General features: G+C 38.0%; 1 pseudogene; it reads left to right on the top strand.

Annotated features, from left to right (window-relative positions):
- Positions 1–5,384: 5,384 nt before the first annotated feature.
- On the top strand, positions 5,385–6,874 carry LOC119543692 (annotated as a pseudogene).
- Positions 6,875–18,602: the final 11,728 nt, after the last annotated feature.

The following is an 18,602-nucleotide window of genomic DNA, read 5'->3' as shown; positions in this document are numbered from 1 at the left end:
TATAGAGGAGATGATTGGAAGCACTGGAGTAGGCCAAAATAAGTTTCTTAAGTTATTTTAATTGTTACATTTTAATTTTGAATACAGGGTTTTGTTTTACTGTTAGAGCACTCTACATGTAGCTTCCCATCTCATTCAGGCTGTGGTCCAGGCATGGGAAGAGAGGGGAAATTTGAACTGATATGATTTTCTCCTCCACTGTGTTATGTAGTTAATTATACTGATCAACCTTAAAATGTTAAACTACCCTCACACTTCTAGAATTGAAACTACTTAGTCATGATCTACTATCCTTCATGGATTTCATTTGCTAATACATTGTTTAGGATTTTTGTGTCTAATCATGGGAGAGGTTGTCATATCATTTCTCCTTCTTGCAACGTCTTTGTCAAGGTTTGGTATCAAGATTATGTTGGTATTATTTTAAAAGTTGGGAAGTTTTCTTATTTATTCTCTGAAAGAGTTTGTGTAGATTTTGACATTCTTTCTACATTTTTATCTGGAAAAACTCACTGGTGACATGATGTGAGACTAGAGCTTTCTTTGCGGGAAGATTATAAATTATGGTCTCAATTTCTTTAATGTATGCCCTTTAATATTACTGAGATTTGCTCAATGACCAAGTATGCATTCAAACTTGGTTAATGGTCATGTGATTTGGGGGAAAATGTATATTATACAGTTATTGGATGCAGGATTCTACAAATGTTAATTTGGTCAGGTTTGTTCATTGTTTTATATATCCTCTGTATCTGTGTTCTCTTTTTTGTGCTTCAGCTATGATTGAGGATTTGTCTATGATAACTAACAGCTGTGTTAAGTTTTGCTCTAAATATTTTGAAGCTATTTTGTTAAGTGTACACATAGGTAGAATGTTTAAAGCTTCTTGATGAATTGAATCTTCTATAATTACAAAATACAATTCTTTTCTCTAGAATTTATACTTTGTATAATTGAATAGCTATAGCACTTCTTTATTCAGTGTTTACAACTTCCTTTCATTCTGTAACTTTCACCTTTTTATTTCTATTTTATGATGTGTATCTTTAATCAGCAAGTTATTTTTTCATTAGTCAAAGTGATAATCATCATCTTGTAACACAGGTATTTAGCAAATTTACAAATAATGTAATTACAAATGTATTTGAGTTTAAATCTACCATTTTGCATTTGTTTTCTATTTTTCTCATTTGTTCTTTGTTTCCCTCTCATTTTTTATTTTCCTTTATATTAGTTAATATTTTGACTCCATTTATCTTACTTACTGGCTTGTTGGTTGTATTTTTTAAACAATTTTTTGTAGTTCCCTAGATAGTAAAGAATGCGAGCTTAACTCATTAAATGTAATCATAATTATTGTGCTTACTCTTTTGTAGGTACTACAAGGACCTTAGAAAGCTTTAACTTGTGTGTTAGGTTTTCATGTATTTAATTCCATAGGTTTTAAACTTCATAAAACGTTGTTATTCTTTTGCACAGTCATTTTTTAAATTTCCTATATATTTACCCTTTTACCTACTATTTATTTATTCTCCATCTTCAAGCTTCTATCTGCAGTCTTTCTTTTTTCCTGCTTTAAGAATTCCCTTTAGTATGAGATCAGTTGATAATGAATTTTTTCATTTGTTTTTTGTTTGTTTGTTTGTTTGAAAATGTCTATTCTGCTTTTATTTTTTGAGGGAATTGTTTCCTGGGTAAATAATTCTATGTTTGCAGTTATTTTCTTAAAGCATTTCAAAGGCATCATGCATAGCCTCCCATTTTCTATACATTCTGTGAAAAGTCAGCTCTCAATCTTATCATTGTTAGTTTTAAGAAAATATGTCTTTACTTTCTGGACTCTTTTAATATGCTGTCTTTTCTTTTGGTTTTCATGAGTTTTACAATGATGTGACCAGATATAATTTCCTTTATATGTATATTCTTTGGGTTTATGGTGACATACTGAATTTATTTCTTGATATCTTTACTTTCAAACTGCTCGCATCCAGCATCTCTTCAAACACTGTATCTATTCCACTCTCCCTCCTATATTTATGAAAATACAATATATGCATGATACATTTTTTCACTTTCTCATATTCCATGCAACTCATTCTATTTTCTGTATTTTTTTATCCCATTATTCTCTATACTTCAGTCTGATTATTTTCTCCCGATCTATTTTCCAATTCTCTAAATCTCTTTTCCTCATTGGCTAGTAAGATATTAAATGAACTTATTAATATCCTAATTTCATTTGTCCATATTCTTCTTTTTTGTTGGTCTTCAATAGTTTCCAATTCTTTGCTTAAACCTCTCATCATGTCATTTCTTAAACATACTACTCACAGTCATTTAAATTATGTGAGTGATATCTTTACTATCTGTATCCCTTCTGTTTTATTCTCTTTTTTGTCAATTTTTGCCTTTTTTATATACCTGGATATTTTAAATTAAACACAGGACACAATGTATAAGGAAATATACAGGTAATTTAAAGAACTAGGTTACATTTTTTTATACAGAAAGGAGTTACTTCTGTCTCAAAAGGATAGTTTGAAAAGAGTAGGTCACATTAATCCAATCAAAAAATGAGCTGATTCAAATATGGTCTTCAGTCCTTGTGAAGTCTGGCATACTTTTGGTTTATTCATATGTTTACTCAGATCCCTAGATATAGAGCCTCAGGATCACCCCTTTAGATTTCACATTTCTCAAAGACCTTGATCCCTCAAGGACTCACTGCCTCGACTTTCTGATATCTCCCACATAGATGACTTTCTATGTTGTCATGTTTTCCTGGTTGTTCTTGACAAGCAGTTTGATCTAGTACAACACTGGCAGAATCATCAATCTCACCACCTTACTCTTAATATTCTCTGAGAAAAAGTGGTCTTTTATGTTTATTTCCACTTAAGATCTATAGTTGGTTTGTAAGATTCTCAATGTAGATTTTGATTCACACCAGCTGATTAACATAACAGACCATCAATATTTCATATGAATCAAGCATTTCCAACATTATTTTTAAAGATATAGTTTCTAGACTTGACATACAAATTGGAAATATCTGTAATGACATACTAAAGTTATAACACTCACTCTACAACAGGTCTTCTTCAATCATTTATTGCTGCATAACAACCCTCCCCTCAAAATCTTAGCAAGTTAATCCAATAATAATGTACCGGTTTGAATGTATTATGTCCCCCAAATGCCATTATCTTTAATGTAATCTTGTGTGGGCAGACCTATCAGTGTTAATTAGATTATAATTCTTTGAGTGTTTCCATGGAATGTGCCCCACCCAACTGTGGGTGATAATTCTGATGAGATAATTTCCATGGAGGTGTGGCCCACCTATTCAGGGTGGGCCTTGATCAGCCCTTATAAATGGGCTGACAAACAGAAGGAACTCAGTGCAGCTGTGGGTGACGTTTTGAAAAGGAGCTACAGCCAAGAGAGACACTTTGAAGAAAGCACAGGAGCTGCAGATGAGAGACATTTTGAAGACAGCTGTTGAAAGCAGACTCTTGCTCCAGAGAAGCTAAGAGAGGGCAAATACCCCAAGTGCAACTAAGGGTGACATTTTTGAGGAACTGCAGCCTAGAGAGGAACATCCTGGGAGAAAGCCATTTTGAAACCAGAACTTTGGAGCAGATGCCGGCCACATGCCTTCCCAGCTAACAGAGGTTTTCCGGACACCATTGGCCATCCTCCAATGAAGGTACCCAATTCCTGATGTGTAACCTTGGACACTTTACGGCCTTAAGACTATAACTGTGTGGCCAAATAAACCTCATTTTATAAAAGCCAATCCATCTCTGGTGTTTTGCATTCCAGCAGCATTAGGAAACTAGAACAATAACACTTTGTATTGCTCTGCAATCCGCAACAATGTGGGCAGGGCTCAGAAGCGACAGCTTGTCTCTTCTCCCCATGGCATCATCTGGGGCACTGTTCTGGTTTGCTAGAGCTGCCATTATGGAAAATACCAGAAATGGATTAGCTTTTATAAAGGGGATTTATTAGGTTATTAATTTACCATTGTGAGCCATAAAAGTGCCCATATTAATAAGGCATCAACAAGAGGATACCTTCACTGAGAAAGGTTGATGGCATCCAGAACACCTCTGTCAGCTGGGAAGGCACGTGGCTGGCATCTGCTGGTCCTTTGCCCCCAGGCAGTGTTTCAAAATGGCTTTCCCCAAAATCTCTCTGGGTTTTTGTATTGGCTCCTCTGTCTAAGTTCCTGTGCATCTTTGCTTCTTTCTCCCAGGGCATTTTTCTCTAAGCTTCTCTCTTAGCTTCTCTGGAGCAAACTCTGGGCTTCATCTCTTAGCTTAGCATCACCAAAAGTCTTTCTGTCCACATCCTCAAGCTTCTCTAAGCATCTCTGTCAGCTCTCAAGCTCTCTTCAGTACTATAGTGAACTAATCAAGACCCACCCTGAATGTGCAGGGTCCACACCTCCATGGAAATAATTTAATCAAAGGTCTCACCCACAGTTGGGTAAGTCCATGGAAACACTCAATCAAAGGTTCCATCCTAATCAAACGACTAATAAATTTGCCCCTACAAGACTACAGCATTTGTGGGGGTCATAATAGGTTCAAACAAGCACAGGCATGTCAAAGATTGAGGGAGGCTCTATTACTAGTGTATCTGGTAATTGATGCTGGCTATTGGCCATGATCTCAGCTGGGGCTATCAGCTTGAATACATACACTTGACTTCTCTAGGTAGTTATCTGGTTTCCTCTAAGCTTGGTGGATGGGTTTCTAAAGTAAGAGTCTAAAGAGGACAAGGTGAAATTATATATATAAATTTTATGACCTAGTCTTAAATGTAACATAGCATCACTATAAGCACAAGTATGCCCTAAGTCAAGATGAAAGATGTCTATTACACCTACCTGCAGGAAAAGTGTCAAAGTTACATTGTAAGAAGTGTACGGGGGATGAGAGATAGTATCATAGCCATTTTGGAAAATAAAATATGCTGCAGATGTTTTTCAGAAAATATGTGGACAAGGAAAATTTCTGAAAATATGTCATATTTGGAGTCCAATAATGTGTTGTTAAAGGCTGATAAAAAGACTCTTCAGACTGCCATTACCCCAGGAAAATGCCAGGATTTCATGCCTCTGGTAGCTCCACAGTTTTAAAGCCAGGAGACATCCAAAATCAATGCATCAGCAAAGTGGTGCTTTTCTTCTCTAAGACTATTGTGTTCTCAGGCTGGCTGCTGGAAATCCTTGGATCCTTGGCTGTTCTCATACATGCAGTGCCATTTGGAAGAAGCCCCCTTACAGAGTATGTAGAAAACCTGATGATGCCTCAGAGGTGAAAAGTGGCAAAAAAGATCTTGCCACACAGAATCAGAAGTGCTGCCAGAGCAGAATGATGATGGAAGATCTGAATATGGCTGCACACTTGAGCCCCCAGATCAGGACTCTGTTGGAGACTAAGGGATCTGTGATCAAGGGCTCCACTCACAGTAAGAAACATACCCCACAGCTGCACAGTCTTGACCCTGAGAACTGTCACCAACTCTTCTGGAGCTTCCACGACCATGAAATAGCTGGCCCCCTCGAGGCTGTCAGCCAACTGCAGGAATTATGCCATAGATGGCTGAGGCCAGAGATCCACTCAAAAGAGCATATCTTGGAACTTATGGTGCTAAAGCTGTTCCTGGGTGTTCTTCCAAAGAAGATCTAGACCCTGTGCAGAAGCACCACCACAGAGCATCAAGGAGGCTGTATTCTTTATAGAACACTTCAGCCAAAGTTCTGGTCAGGTAAAGAATGAGGTTACAATTCATGAGCTGGGAACAGAGGCATGGCTCTTGGGAGGAGCAGCAGAAGCCCCTGGATTCAAGAGGCAACCAGCAGAGCCCCAACCAATGGCTGTGTGCCAGGAACAAGAATTCTGGAATACATACAGAGTACAATGAGAACAGGTAAGCCAGAATCCTCTCCAAGAAACAGAACCTGTACAAGAAAGAGCAGGGCCTTCTCAACCAATCCTATCCCCTTCTGAACAGACAAGACAAAGTAGAAGATGACAGCTCAACTGATATTGCCTGAGTCCCAAAAATTGCTGTGGTCATGTATTTTACCCGGGAAGAATGGAAGTTATTGAAACCCACTCAGAAGGCTCTCTCCAATGGTGTCATGCAGAAAGTTTATAAGACAGTCACCTCTCTAGAGTTAAAGCTCAAAAATGACACTGGGAATGATATGCCTACACTAGAATTACAAGCACCACAAAGTATCTTTCCTGGCTAGAGTAAATGTTACCCCAAAAACAAGAGTTAAAGGAAAGGCTGAGTAAACAAGAAGAGTTGGGAAATGGCATGAGGATTTACCAAGGAACAAAAGAAAGAAGGTATCAGTTTGTAAACAAGAGCTACTGAATCTCTGGCCACTCACAAGAATGCCATTCAGGAGAGAAACATTTTAAATGTCAGGAATGTGGGGAAAACTTGAGTTAGGTATTCCCTTATTAAGCACCAGAGAATTCACACTGAAGAGAAATTTCACATACGTCACCAAGTGATAGGTTTATTCAGAGTTCAGATCTTAATAAATGCTTACTGACACACCAAGGAATTAAATCACAAATGTTCCTGGTGTGGGAAAAGCTTCACTCGTAGCACAAACCTTTATGTATATCAAAGAATTCACACAAGAGAGAAACCCTTTAAATGTCAGAAATGTGGGAAAAGTTTCCGTCAGAAAACCAACCTTGTTAAACACCAGAGAACACACTCAAGTGAGCAGCCTTATAGTTGTAGCATATGCAAGAGAAACTTTGACAGGCGCTGGAGCCTTCCGAGATACCAGAAAGTCTACAAGGGAAGGGAAGCTTGTCCCACGGCCCAAGTCTAAAGAAAGTATCCAAGTGGAGCTTCACTCTAAGATGACGAGTGAATAAAAAATCAAGCACCAAAGATAGGAATCTGTGTAACGGAAACCTTGAAAGGTGCAAGGGCCATGCCGGGAAAAAAAGGTAATAAGCTATCTTCTTGTTTAGCATTTTATCTTTAGTACTTAGCACAAAACTGACACAAAGTGGGTTCTTTATACTTTAACACTTAGTACAAGACTGACACATAGCGTGTTCTTTATACTTTAACACTCAGCACAAAACTGACACATAGTGAGTTCTTTATACTTTAACACTTAGCACAAAGCTGACAGATAGTGTGTTCTTTATCCATTAGCACTTAGCACAAGACTGATATATAGTGCGTTCTTTCAACTTAAGCACTTAGTGCAAAACTGACACATAGTTTTTTTTATACATTACCACTTAGCAAAAACTGACACATGGCTAGTTCTTTATAAATAAAAGGATGGCATTCTATCTAACAAAGAGCAGAAACTATTCTGGCCACCTGAAAACTAGCTCTAGTTCCTCTGAGCTTCCTCAGGTTCAGGAAACTTCATTCCTAGGGTGTTAGGTAGCTGGAAAATGCACGAGGCAAATAAGTCCTTGTCTCATTCTCTAGCAGAAGGAATGGATGAGTATTCATTTCCTTTGCAGGGAGCTCAGAGAAAATTAAATAATTGGAGACGGCTGCTCTGGCTGCCATTCTAACTGTATGAACTTCCGAGGCCAGGGCTCTGGGCACTTTACTCCGGAACAGGAAGAAAGGAGTCATGGTGCGTCCCAGGAGAAACACCTACACTGGAGTCCCCTGTCCACCAAGCACCCAACAGGCAATGTCTGCTATTCAGGAATTCCAAGCAGCTTGGCCTGAATCTTAACAGAGACCACCTGGGAGCTTTGCAAGCAGGGGCCATCTCTCTTCCCCTTAATCCTCTCAAAACTGAGATTTACAGAATGTCAAAACTTTTTGCTTTCGAAGGAAGTTAGAAATCTTGCTTGCTCAGTTTGGACCAAACCTACACAGGCAATGCTATATGATAGCTATTAAGATGTATGTTATGAAAAGAAAATATTCTTCAAGCAAATTTGGAGAAGAGAAGTTAGAAAAGGTTGTTTCTGTAATCTAGAGCTCATCATAGCATTTGGGTGTAAATGTATACTGAGTAACTAAGAGATTAAAGGGATTAAAGGGAGAGGGATATAAGCATGCATTTTCCAGTGTTATTTAAGCACAGAAGAATTTGTGGGAGGCATGTGGATTTTTGTGGCACCCCAAACGTCTTGCAGAACATTGCTGTGGGACACCAGTTAGAGAAACACTGATCCAGTTAAACCCTCAGCAGTATAGTTACTTGAGGCCCAGAATGGTAAACTGAGCTGTTAGGAAAAAAAACAGACCCCATGTCATCTGACTCACAATTAATGTCCTTTTGTCCATACTACACAGCCTTGCTGGTGGGAGAGAAACATCACCATTCCTCATATTAGGCAGCTGAACCTTACAATGCCATCCCAGGCATTGGGGTTAAAGCACAACCATCCACTTCCTAGGAGATGATGCAGAAAATTCCCTCTCCATGGGCCCAAGGAGAGGCACTCGCTTCTCTGAGTACAAATCACCCAGTATTGTTTAGCATATTCTCATGTTATCTAGTGGGGTATCCAAGTGTTTTAGCAGAACAGTCTCCCCAACTTCCAACAGCTGCCATAGATGGAGAAGGGAGGACATCAGTTCTGCCTGGTCCTCTAGACCAGACCAGCATTGCTCAATGTGTGCTGAAGGATCAGTTTGTAGCTGCACTTTGCTTCAATTTTCTTTGCTTAATTTTACATTTGTTACACCCTAATGTCTTTGTAAAGTACAATAAAAACAATTGCCAAAAAGTTCAATAAAAAAGCCAAAATCGCATGAAAAAAAAGAATTCAGCAAATGCTTAAATCATTCCAATAAAGCAAACCAATCTCTGTTTTTCCTGTTTTGTAGAAATTTCTTATTTTGAACGTGGTTTCAGCTCATATATGTGTAACTTATCCCTAAGCAGCTGATATTTAATTTAATATTCTAATTTTAGTCATATATGAGTTATACCCTCTAACCACTTTTTTCAAGTGATATAAATTACATGGATGACCTCTGTCATTGGTAGTGAGTATCAAAAGCATTGCTAAACTTGCTTCAGTTATTTGGAGCCATTTGGATTTTTCTAAGCATATCTAACACATGGACAGTGTTTACTCTCAGAATCTAAGAACAGAAAAACCTTAGAGCATGATGAAAATTTTTAAATTCAGGCCTAAAATTTGGGGTAGGAAGGAAATACCACCTTAATCAATCAGAGGTATACCACATAAACATTGGACTGGATAACTGCACAAGAAATATTCAGGAATATAGCATTTAACTAAATTACAGTTAACAACAGTAGAGACAAAATCCACCAATTATAACATCCTATAGCCCAGATCCACTGTCTACACCTAGAAATACAAGGTTCGCCAAGAGTAATCAAACAGCCTGAAATAATTCATGAGTCAAAGTAGAATGCAAAATAGGAATTACAGACTATAAGACCATATCTACTATGAAAAAACTACATATGAAAAGTCATTAAAACTGAAATCAAAGTAAAAAACCTTAAATTATTTTAAAATAATGGATTTGTAAACATTACAAATTTAAAACACAAATCTAGAAAAAGAATAAATCTAAGGTATATAGGAATAAAAAAAGAATAAAATAATAGATATTAGTGCACTCAAAAGCCAAAAAATTAAAATAAAAACTAAATTGAAGACTGCTTCTTTGAAGGTCTCCAGAAAATAAATAAAGTCTGTGGAGGTCTAAATAAGTAATTGGGAGTCTAAATTAAATGAATAATTTTCTAGGAAAATACAAATGCCAAAAATTGAATTATCAGAAAAAATTGGGGGGAAGTTTTTGTAAGTTATATAAATAAAATTTGCAAATTAAAAAAAAAAAAAGAGGGATAAAAGAATGAAAGAAACATGGGTGAATGAAGAGAAACTAGAAAGTTATCTGTCAAACCATCAACCATTATCACCTCTCAGTGAATGGGAATAGGGTTTAGTTTTATTTTCTTGAAAAGTAATCTTAATAAGTTCATTAACAATAAAGATTCTTGCTTCAGATTGGTCTGGATTTGGATTTCCCTTCTACCATCTACTGTATAATCTTGAGTAAGTTATTTAGCATCTCTAAATACCAGTCTCCTTACCTGTAAAATGTGAATAGTCATAATAGTGCTTCCTTTATAAGCTTGTGGTGAGAATCGGCACATTTTGGCACATTCATCATCCTGCACACATTCTCACTGAGGTTATTTATTGACATTGTATATCCACAATTCTGAGATGCATTTTTTCACTCATTCTAAAATCAGATTGTGGCTTACAATTTACAGACACATTTAATGACATATTTTTCCTGAGAAATGTTATTAAATAATGCTGGAAATTTCAAGGATCTTATAATTGAGAAAATACTGCATATTTTATTGTGTTCATCTGAATTGGTTTCAATAGGCATATTATTCTTTGCATAATCAGAAAAAACTAACGCAATTTTGAAAATGCAGATAAAATAGACTAAAAAATAAATAGGTGAAGAGTCTAGAGATTTTTATAGGTAATTGCTAAATAATTTTCTAGAAACAATATAAAATTACTATTCAGTGGATAAGAATTATCCATTAAATACGGCAAGCATATTTAGTAGCATGGAAACAGATTTATGGAAAAAAAAGATTAGCAAATACTGTGCACTGTATGACTTATTTTAAAACCAAAATATTAACAGTAATTGGATGGGTGAATTTTTGCTTTTCTTCTTTTAGCATTGTTGTATTTCAATAATCAATACTTTTTTTTTATACTTTTTCATTCAAAAATATGTTTGTGTCTATTATATACCAATCATGCAGACATTAAACTAACAAATACTTTGGCAATGCTAAAATGAGTGAATAAGTAAATAAAAGTGAATTTTTTTAAAAAATAAAGAGCAGCTCTCATGGATATGAGCCACTTCATCCATAAAACATAACCCTAAGAGATAGCAAGTCAACAGACCTATTTGTTCCATCTGCATTTACCTAGTATCCTAGTCTCCTGCTCTTATCTTTCACCAGGACATTTAACAGAACCTGGTGCACTTGCTCTACTTGTCAGTCTGGAATTATCAGCTGAAATAAAGAGTTTTTTCTTGTTTCTCCATGACTGCAATTATCTTTTATGGGTTTAGAAAGTATCAGCCTGCTCAGTACTTCTCTATTCTCAAAAGATGATACCCACCATGTTCTCCCTCAAAATAAATCTGTCTCAGCCACTTCCCATTTTGCCAGTAGAAAGGTGTTGTGCCTAAAATCTTTTAAGAACAGCCAAGTATGAATATATTTTCTAACCTGCACTTTAAATGACAGAATTCTACTAAGCTACAAGCTGAAATTCTCTTGGTTGAGACATTTTCCTGGTTTTTCCACTGATTTCATAAACAGATGTAGAGTCTGTATTGGAAGAGATTCTATTTGTGAAGCCAAAGATTGGCAAGAAATTCCTCATCTGGCAGGCAACATACAGACATGCAAGTTTACATCTTTTATGAATTTCAGTCCATATGTCTCCAGCGACCAGCCTAAGATACTTCCCTGATATGTTACATCTAAAACATATGTTCTCACTTATAGAGAGTATAAATTGAGATAGCAAGGATGCTTTATTCATTTCTGCATACAGTTCCTCTTTCAAAGGCATGGTGGCACTTATTTCAAAATGATTACAAAATAGAATGTTTAAGAAATCAAAAGAGCTAAACTTAAATTAAAAGAGAAACATTCAGCTCATGAATATTACCTGATCCTCAGTCTATGGGGCTTTCATTTATAAATTTGTGCACAACTTATTCACTTATATTCTCACTTAGTATTTTTTTTATTCCTGAGATAGGTAAAAAGACAAGCATCCATTGTCATCTTGGCCCCAGTAATGTTGACCCCTTAATTAAGCAACCTATTTCAATTGTTCCATTGCCAACCCATGCTTGGATCCACTGATAATTTTAGAGGGATTACATAAAACATCTTTCATTTATACAGTTTTACTTCTCTAATTAGTGCCACCCCAAATGTATCCCAATGCTTCCCTGATGATGAGAAACATAGAAATGAAAGAGAACTTAAAAATTACCTAATTTAGGACTCTCAGACTCAAATGCCTTAATTTGAGAGAGCTAGGTAGAAAATATAAATGTATAAATCAGACACTGAAAACATTAGAATGGCAGGACTACAGAAACATGAAGAACACATTCTCATAAAGCATTAAAAAATCTAATTAACGCAAGCGGCCCCCAAATCCACATTTGCTAGCCAAATGAGTCTCAAAGGCTACCAGTTACTAACTCTTGATTTAATTTGATCCATTTATTTTAGAGTTGGAGAAAGTAATACCTTAAAATGATAAGTGACTAAACCAATATGAGTTAGCAAATGACCAGAAAATGAAAGAGATTCACTAAATGATTCTTTTCTTTTTTCAGGCCAGCAAGTCCTATATTTTCTGGCCCCTTCCTAGCTCTTCAGCCTCATCTCCCCATATTCACCCATCATCCCCCACAAATTTCAGCTTTGGCCACACTGGCTTTCTTCCCACACCAAATTCCACTCCTCTTTCCTCTGAACCATTGTCCATGCTGTTTGTCTTGGATGATACCTGTTTTTTTTTTTTTTTTTTTTTTTCCTAAATTACATGAGATTGGAAAGATTTGCTGCCTGGGTAATCTGATTGCATTAATGGACTCAATTTTTCACCCCATGCTCCCTTTGCACAGTACTTTGCAGCTCTTCTTCCTAAAATGGCAGAGTCCATTTCCCCAGTCCTTGAACTTGAACTGGCAATGTGACTGTCTTCTACCAATAGGACGTTAGCAGACGTGATTTCAGGCAGAGGCTTGAAAAAAGTGCCTATGCATTTCTGCTGATTCTTGTCCTCTGCTGGTGCCATAGAACATGTCCAGGCCAGCCTGCGGGAAGAGGAAAGATACAAAGCACCTCAGTTTTCCCAGGTGAAACCATTCTAGTTCAGCCCGCAGCCAGCTGGCATGTGAACAAACCCAGCCAGGATTAGGCAGCACAGCCTCTCCAAAGCACAGCAGACCACAGACACATAAGCAAGCACAACCCAGATCCCAATGAGCAGACTAAATTAGCCAAACCTCACAGACGCATGAGCTAAACGATTTTTCTGACATTTTGTGATTGGTTGTTACTCAGCATTATTGTCTCAATAGATAACTAACTGATGTACTGTCTTCAAAATTCTTCAACACTCCATCTGTAACTCTGTTTAGTTGAGCCATGGTGGCAGAGGGGTGTTCAGAGAGGTCTGGGGCCTGGGAGATGCAGGTGTAGATATAGATAGCCAGCCGGACACCGGCTGAGGTTGTGAATATCTGTGGGGCTCAGACAGCAAGTCCAATTAGTTCCAAAATGGTTTATAATTGATAATTATATCATCAGTGTAAGCAGGCTCAGGACACAGGGAAAGCTTGGAATATGGTCAGACTAATGCCAGCCAAATCATGAGAAATCCTTGTCAAAGGGAGCAAAATAAATAATACAGAGATACATGTTATACCTACAGCTGGTATGTGCTATTGCTGGTAATAACTGCTTATAGCTATCATAAGCCAGAGCAATAATCTCCTTTTTAATCAGATGAACCCATGGTAGGGTTTCCAGATAACATAACCTACGAAAGTTTGACTTTGAGGTAACCAGCAAAAAATGACTTAAGTATGTCCCAAATACTGCACAGGACATCCTTATACTAAAATAATTATTCACTGTTTATCTGAAATTCAAATTTAACTGGGCATCCAGTATTTTCATTTCGTAAATCTGACAAGCCTAAGCTGAGGTGCTCCTAAGTGATGCTCTAGGATTGAAGCACATTAGATCTCAAATGACAACACTTCACAAGTTTGTTTTTTCCAGGTCACTGGCAGAGACAAAGTTTCTCCTTGCCATCAGTCAGTGGATAACTTAATATATTACAGCTGGGGGTGTCAATTCCCTCCCACATCTGGGTAGGAGTCAATATATTATTGTTTACATAGTGATCATTATGTGTTTGATTCCAGGTGCATTGGTTGCATCAGTGAAATGACAGCAGCAGAAATAAAGAAGGAAAAACTAAGTCAGGGGAAGGGAAAGTATTTACAGTACAAAAAAAAAAAAAACAAAAAAACTTGAAGGGAAGAAGTGATGAAAAGGAGAAATGTTCTCTTCTGCCGGGGGTTTAAAAGATCTCTTGTGTTTGTAATAATGGGGACAGTTGGAGGGGACCTAGGAAAGTAAGAAATGAGTTGGCAAGCCTATCAATGAAAGGATACACTGAACAAACCCCAAGGAGGAGCAAATTCAGAACCTATAGACCACTGGGACTCCATGACCCCAAGAGGCAAGTGGGAGGTGATTGTGTTTACAGACTACATGGACTCTTGCTGTGAGCAGACCATATCACTAGCACCAGGGAGCTGTGGGAACTTGACTGCTCATTGGCTTGCAGGAGAGACCTTTTTAACATCATCACTGTTCATCAGACAGGCTGCCAAGCTGTTTGTGCCCCAAGATTCTACTTGGTTCTCAACCAGCCTAAACCACATGGACTTTTCCCCCTTGAACTTCTGAGAGTCATCACCAAATTTGAGTCTGGCTCCTATAAACCTGGAGGCATGATGGTGGTTTGAAAAGGAAAGCCCTTCAGTACCTGTCTTAGGAAGAACTAAACAGGACTCACCAGGACCAACTGGAAGATACCCCTTGGATGCAAAGGCAGTGATAAAACACACCCGAGTTAGACATGAGTGGCCCCAAATGGTCCTGAAAATACATTTAAATTTCTAGGAACATGGGCTCTAATGTCAGACACTCCTGAACTCAAATCCTGGCTCTGCTTCTTAACAGTTGCATGGAAACAGTAAGTTACTCAGTCTCTCTAATCTCAATGCATTCTCTACAAAAAGTGGATAACAAACTTTTTTTTTTTCCCATTTTTATTGAGATTGTTCAGATACCATACAATTATCCAAAGATCCAAAGTGTACAATCACTTGCCCCTGGGTGCCCTCATACAGCTGTGCATCCATCACACTTCATTTTTGTTCAATTTTTAGAAACTTTTCATTATTCCAGACAAGAAATAAAGTGAAAGATGAAAAAAGAAAAAAAGAAAAGGAAACTCTAATCTTCCCCTATCCCTAACCAACCCCCCTCAACTGTTGACTCATACTATTGATATAGTATATTTGTTACTGTTTATGAAAAAGTGTTGAAATGCTGCTAACTGTAGTACATAGTTTGCAATGGGTATATAGTTCTTCCCTATTTGCCCCTCTATTATTAACTTCTAATTGTATTGTCATACATTTGTTCTGGTTCATGGAAGCGATTTCTAGTATTTGTACAGTTGATCATGGACATTGCCCACCATAGGATTCAGTTTTATACATTCCCATCTTTTGACCTCCAACTTTCCTTCTGGTGACATATATGACTCTGAGCTTCCCCTTTCCACCTCATTCACACACCATTCGGTGCTGTTAGTTATTCTCACATCTTGCTACCAACACCCCTGTTCATTTCCAAACATTTAAGTTCATCCTAATTGAACATTCTGCTCATACTAAGCAACCACTCCCCATTCTTAAGCCTTGTCCTATATCTTGGTACCTTATATTTCATGTCTATGAGTTTACATATTATAATTAGTTCCTATCAGTGAGACCCTGCAATAATTGTCCTTATGTGTCTGGCTTATTTCACTATTGCCCTCGAGGTTTTGTCATCAACCCATTTTTTTTTTTAATATGGTTTTGTTCACTCACCATACATTCCATCCCAAGTAAATAATCGATGGTTCTCTGCATGGTCATACATCTATGTGTTCACCACCTTCACCACTATCTATATAAGGGCATCTACATTTCTTCCACAAGGCAGGAGGGAGAGTCAAAGAAGGCAGAGAGGCAAAAGAAAGAGGAAAAAAATGACAGCTAGGAAGCAGCAAAAGGAAAAATAACCTTAAATCAAAGTAGAATAAAGAATCAGACAAGACCACCAATGTCAAGTGTCTAACATGCCTCCCCTATCCCCACCTCTTATCTGCATTCACCTTGGTATATCAGCTTTGCTACATTAAAGGAAGCATAATACAATGATTCTATTAGTTACAGTCTCTAGTTTATGCTGATTGCATCCCTCCCCCAATGCCTCCCCATTTTAACACCTTGCAAGGTTGACATTTGCTTGTTCTCCCTCGTAAAAGAACATATTTGTACATTTTATCACAATTGTTGAATACTCTAGATTTCACCAAGTTACACAGTCCCAGTCGTTATCTCTCCTCCTTTCTTGTGGTGTCTCACATGATCCCCACCTTCCTCTCTCAACCGTATTCATAGTTACCTTTGTTCAGTGTACTTACATTGTTGTGCTACCATCTCCCAAAACTGTGTTCCAAACCACGCACTCCTGTCTTCTATCACCCTGTAGCGCTCCCTTTAGTATTTCCTGTAGGACAGGCATCTTGTTCACAAAGTCTCTCATTGTCTGTTTGTCAGAAAATATTTTGAGCTCTCCCTCATATTTGAAGGACGGCTTTGCTGGATATAGGATTCTTGGTTGGCGGTTTTTCTCTTTCAGTATCTTAAATATATCACACCACTTCCTTCTTGCCTCCATGGTTTCTGCTGAGAGATCCTCACATAGTCTTATTAAGCTTCCTTTGTATGTAATGGATCGCTTTTCTCTTGCTGCTTTCAGGATTCTCTCTTTGTCTTTGACATTTGATAATCTTATTAAGTGTCTTGGCGTAGGCCTATTCATATCTCTTCTGTTTGGAGTACACTGTGCTTCTTGGATCTGTAATTTTATGTCTTTCGTAAGAGATGGGAAATTTTCATTAATTATTTCCTCTATTATTGTTTCTGCCCCCTTTCCCTTCTCTTCTCCTTCTGGGACACCAATGATACGTACATTATTGTACTTTCTTTCATCCTTGAGTTCCCAGAGACGTTGCTCATATTTTTTCATTCTTTTCTCCATCTGCTCCTTTGCGTGTAGGCTTTCAGGTGTTTTGTTCTCTAGTTCTTGAGTGTTTTCTTCTGCCTCTTGAGATCTGCTGTTGTATGTTTCCATTGTGTCTTTCATCTCCTGTGTTGCACCCTTCATTTCCATAGATTCTTCTAGCTGTTTTTTTGAATTTTTGATTTCTGCCGTATACATGCCCAGTGCTTCCTTTACAGCCTCTATCTCTTTTGCAATATCTTCTCTAAACTTTTTGATTTGATTTAGCATTAGTTGTTTAAATTCCTGTATCTCAGTTGAAGTGTATGTTTGTTCCTTTGACTGGGCCATAACTTTGTTTTTCTTAGTGTAGGTTGTAATTTTCTGTTGTCTAGGCATGGTTTCCTTGGTTATCCAAATCAGCTTTCCCAGACCAGAACAGGCTCAGGTCCCAGAGGGAAGAAATATTCAGTATCTGGTTTCCCTGCGGGTGTGTCTTAGAAAATTGCTCCACCCTTTGATGCCTCAGGTCACTGTGCTTTTTTGTCCAGCAGGTGATGCCTGTTAGCCTATAATTCTTAACTGGTGTGAGGAGGTATGGCCGTGTTCCCCCAGGCTCTAGGGTCTGGTTCTGAATGGAAAGGGCCCCACCCCTTTCCTCCTAGAGAAGACAGAGCTCCCAGGTGGAGGTCATTAGCATTTCAATGGTCTCGCTCTCTGCTTGTGCTGTCTCCACCCTTCCCAGAGTCACAGCCCTGGAAACTGAAAGTGACTGAGGCTTTCTCCACTGAGCTGAAAAAGAAACAGATAGCCCCCTTCAGACCCAGTCCAAGGCGACCCTCCGGCTCTCCAAGGTCAGTCGTCACCCAAAGCCTCTGTCTGTTTTTTTGGGGATGCGTACCTGTAGTGAGCAGTTCACACTCGCTACTTAAAACCCCAGTTGGAGCTCAGCTGAGCTGTATTCGTTTGCTGGGAGAGAGCTTCTCTCTGGCACCACGAGGCTTTGCAGCTCGGGCTATGGGGGAGGGGGTCTCACGACTTGGATCCGCAGGTTTAACTTACAGATTTTATGCTGTGTTCTCAGGCATTCCTCCCAATTCAGGTTGGTGTATGATGAGTGGATGGTCTTGTTTGTCCTCCCGCAGGATAACAAACTTTTTGAGTGGTTAAATAAGATGATATACATAACATGATTACAGTTCCAGCAATGCTGAGCATATTGTAAATGCTCAATGAAGGAGAGTTAAAAATAAAAACAAAAGGAGAGAGTAGGTGAGAGAAAACTAAGATACTAGGTAAAAATATTGTGGACCAGGAATGCTTTGATATTAACTTCATTCTTTTGGGCCAAAGAGAACTTCTCCTGAGGTAACTCTTTATGAACAATTTTCTCCATGTCTGATGCTCATCTCTTTGCTTACCAGTTGTAAGCAAAGGCAGAAGGTTCTTAAGGATGTCCCCTGAAGCTGTTGTGCGTGCGTGATATGTACATGTTTACTTTTAATATTTGGTAGCCATTCAAGAAATGTTCATTAACTGCCTTTTGTGTGAATAAGACATTCAAGAGAGATAAAATGCATAATAGATTGTCTCTGCCTCTGAAGGGCTCACATTCCTGTGAGGCACAGATGGGTTTAAAGAT

This window comes from Choloepus didactylus, chromosome 9, assembly GCF_015220235.1.
Source record: "Choloepus didactylus isolate mChoDid1 chromosome 9, mChoDid1.pri, whole genome shotgun sequence".
Classification (NCBI taxonomy): Eukaryota; Metazoa; Chordata; class Mammalia; order Pilosa; family Megalonychidae; genus Choloepus; species Choloepus didactylus.
Note: the sequence above shows the minus strand (reverse complement) of the source record. Positions and strands in the feature narration are given on the sequence as shown.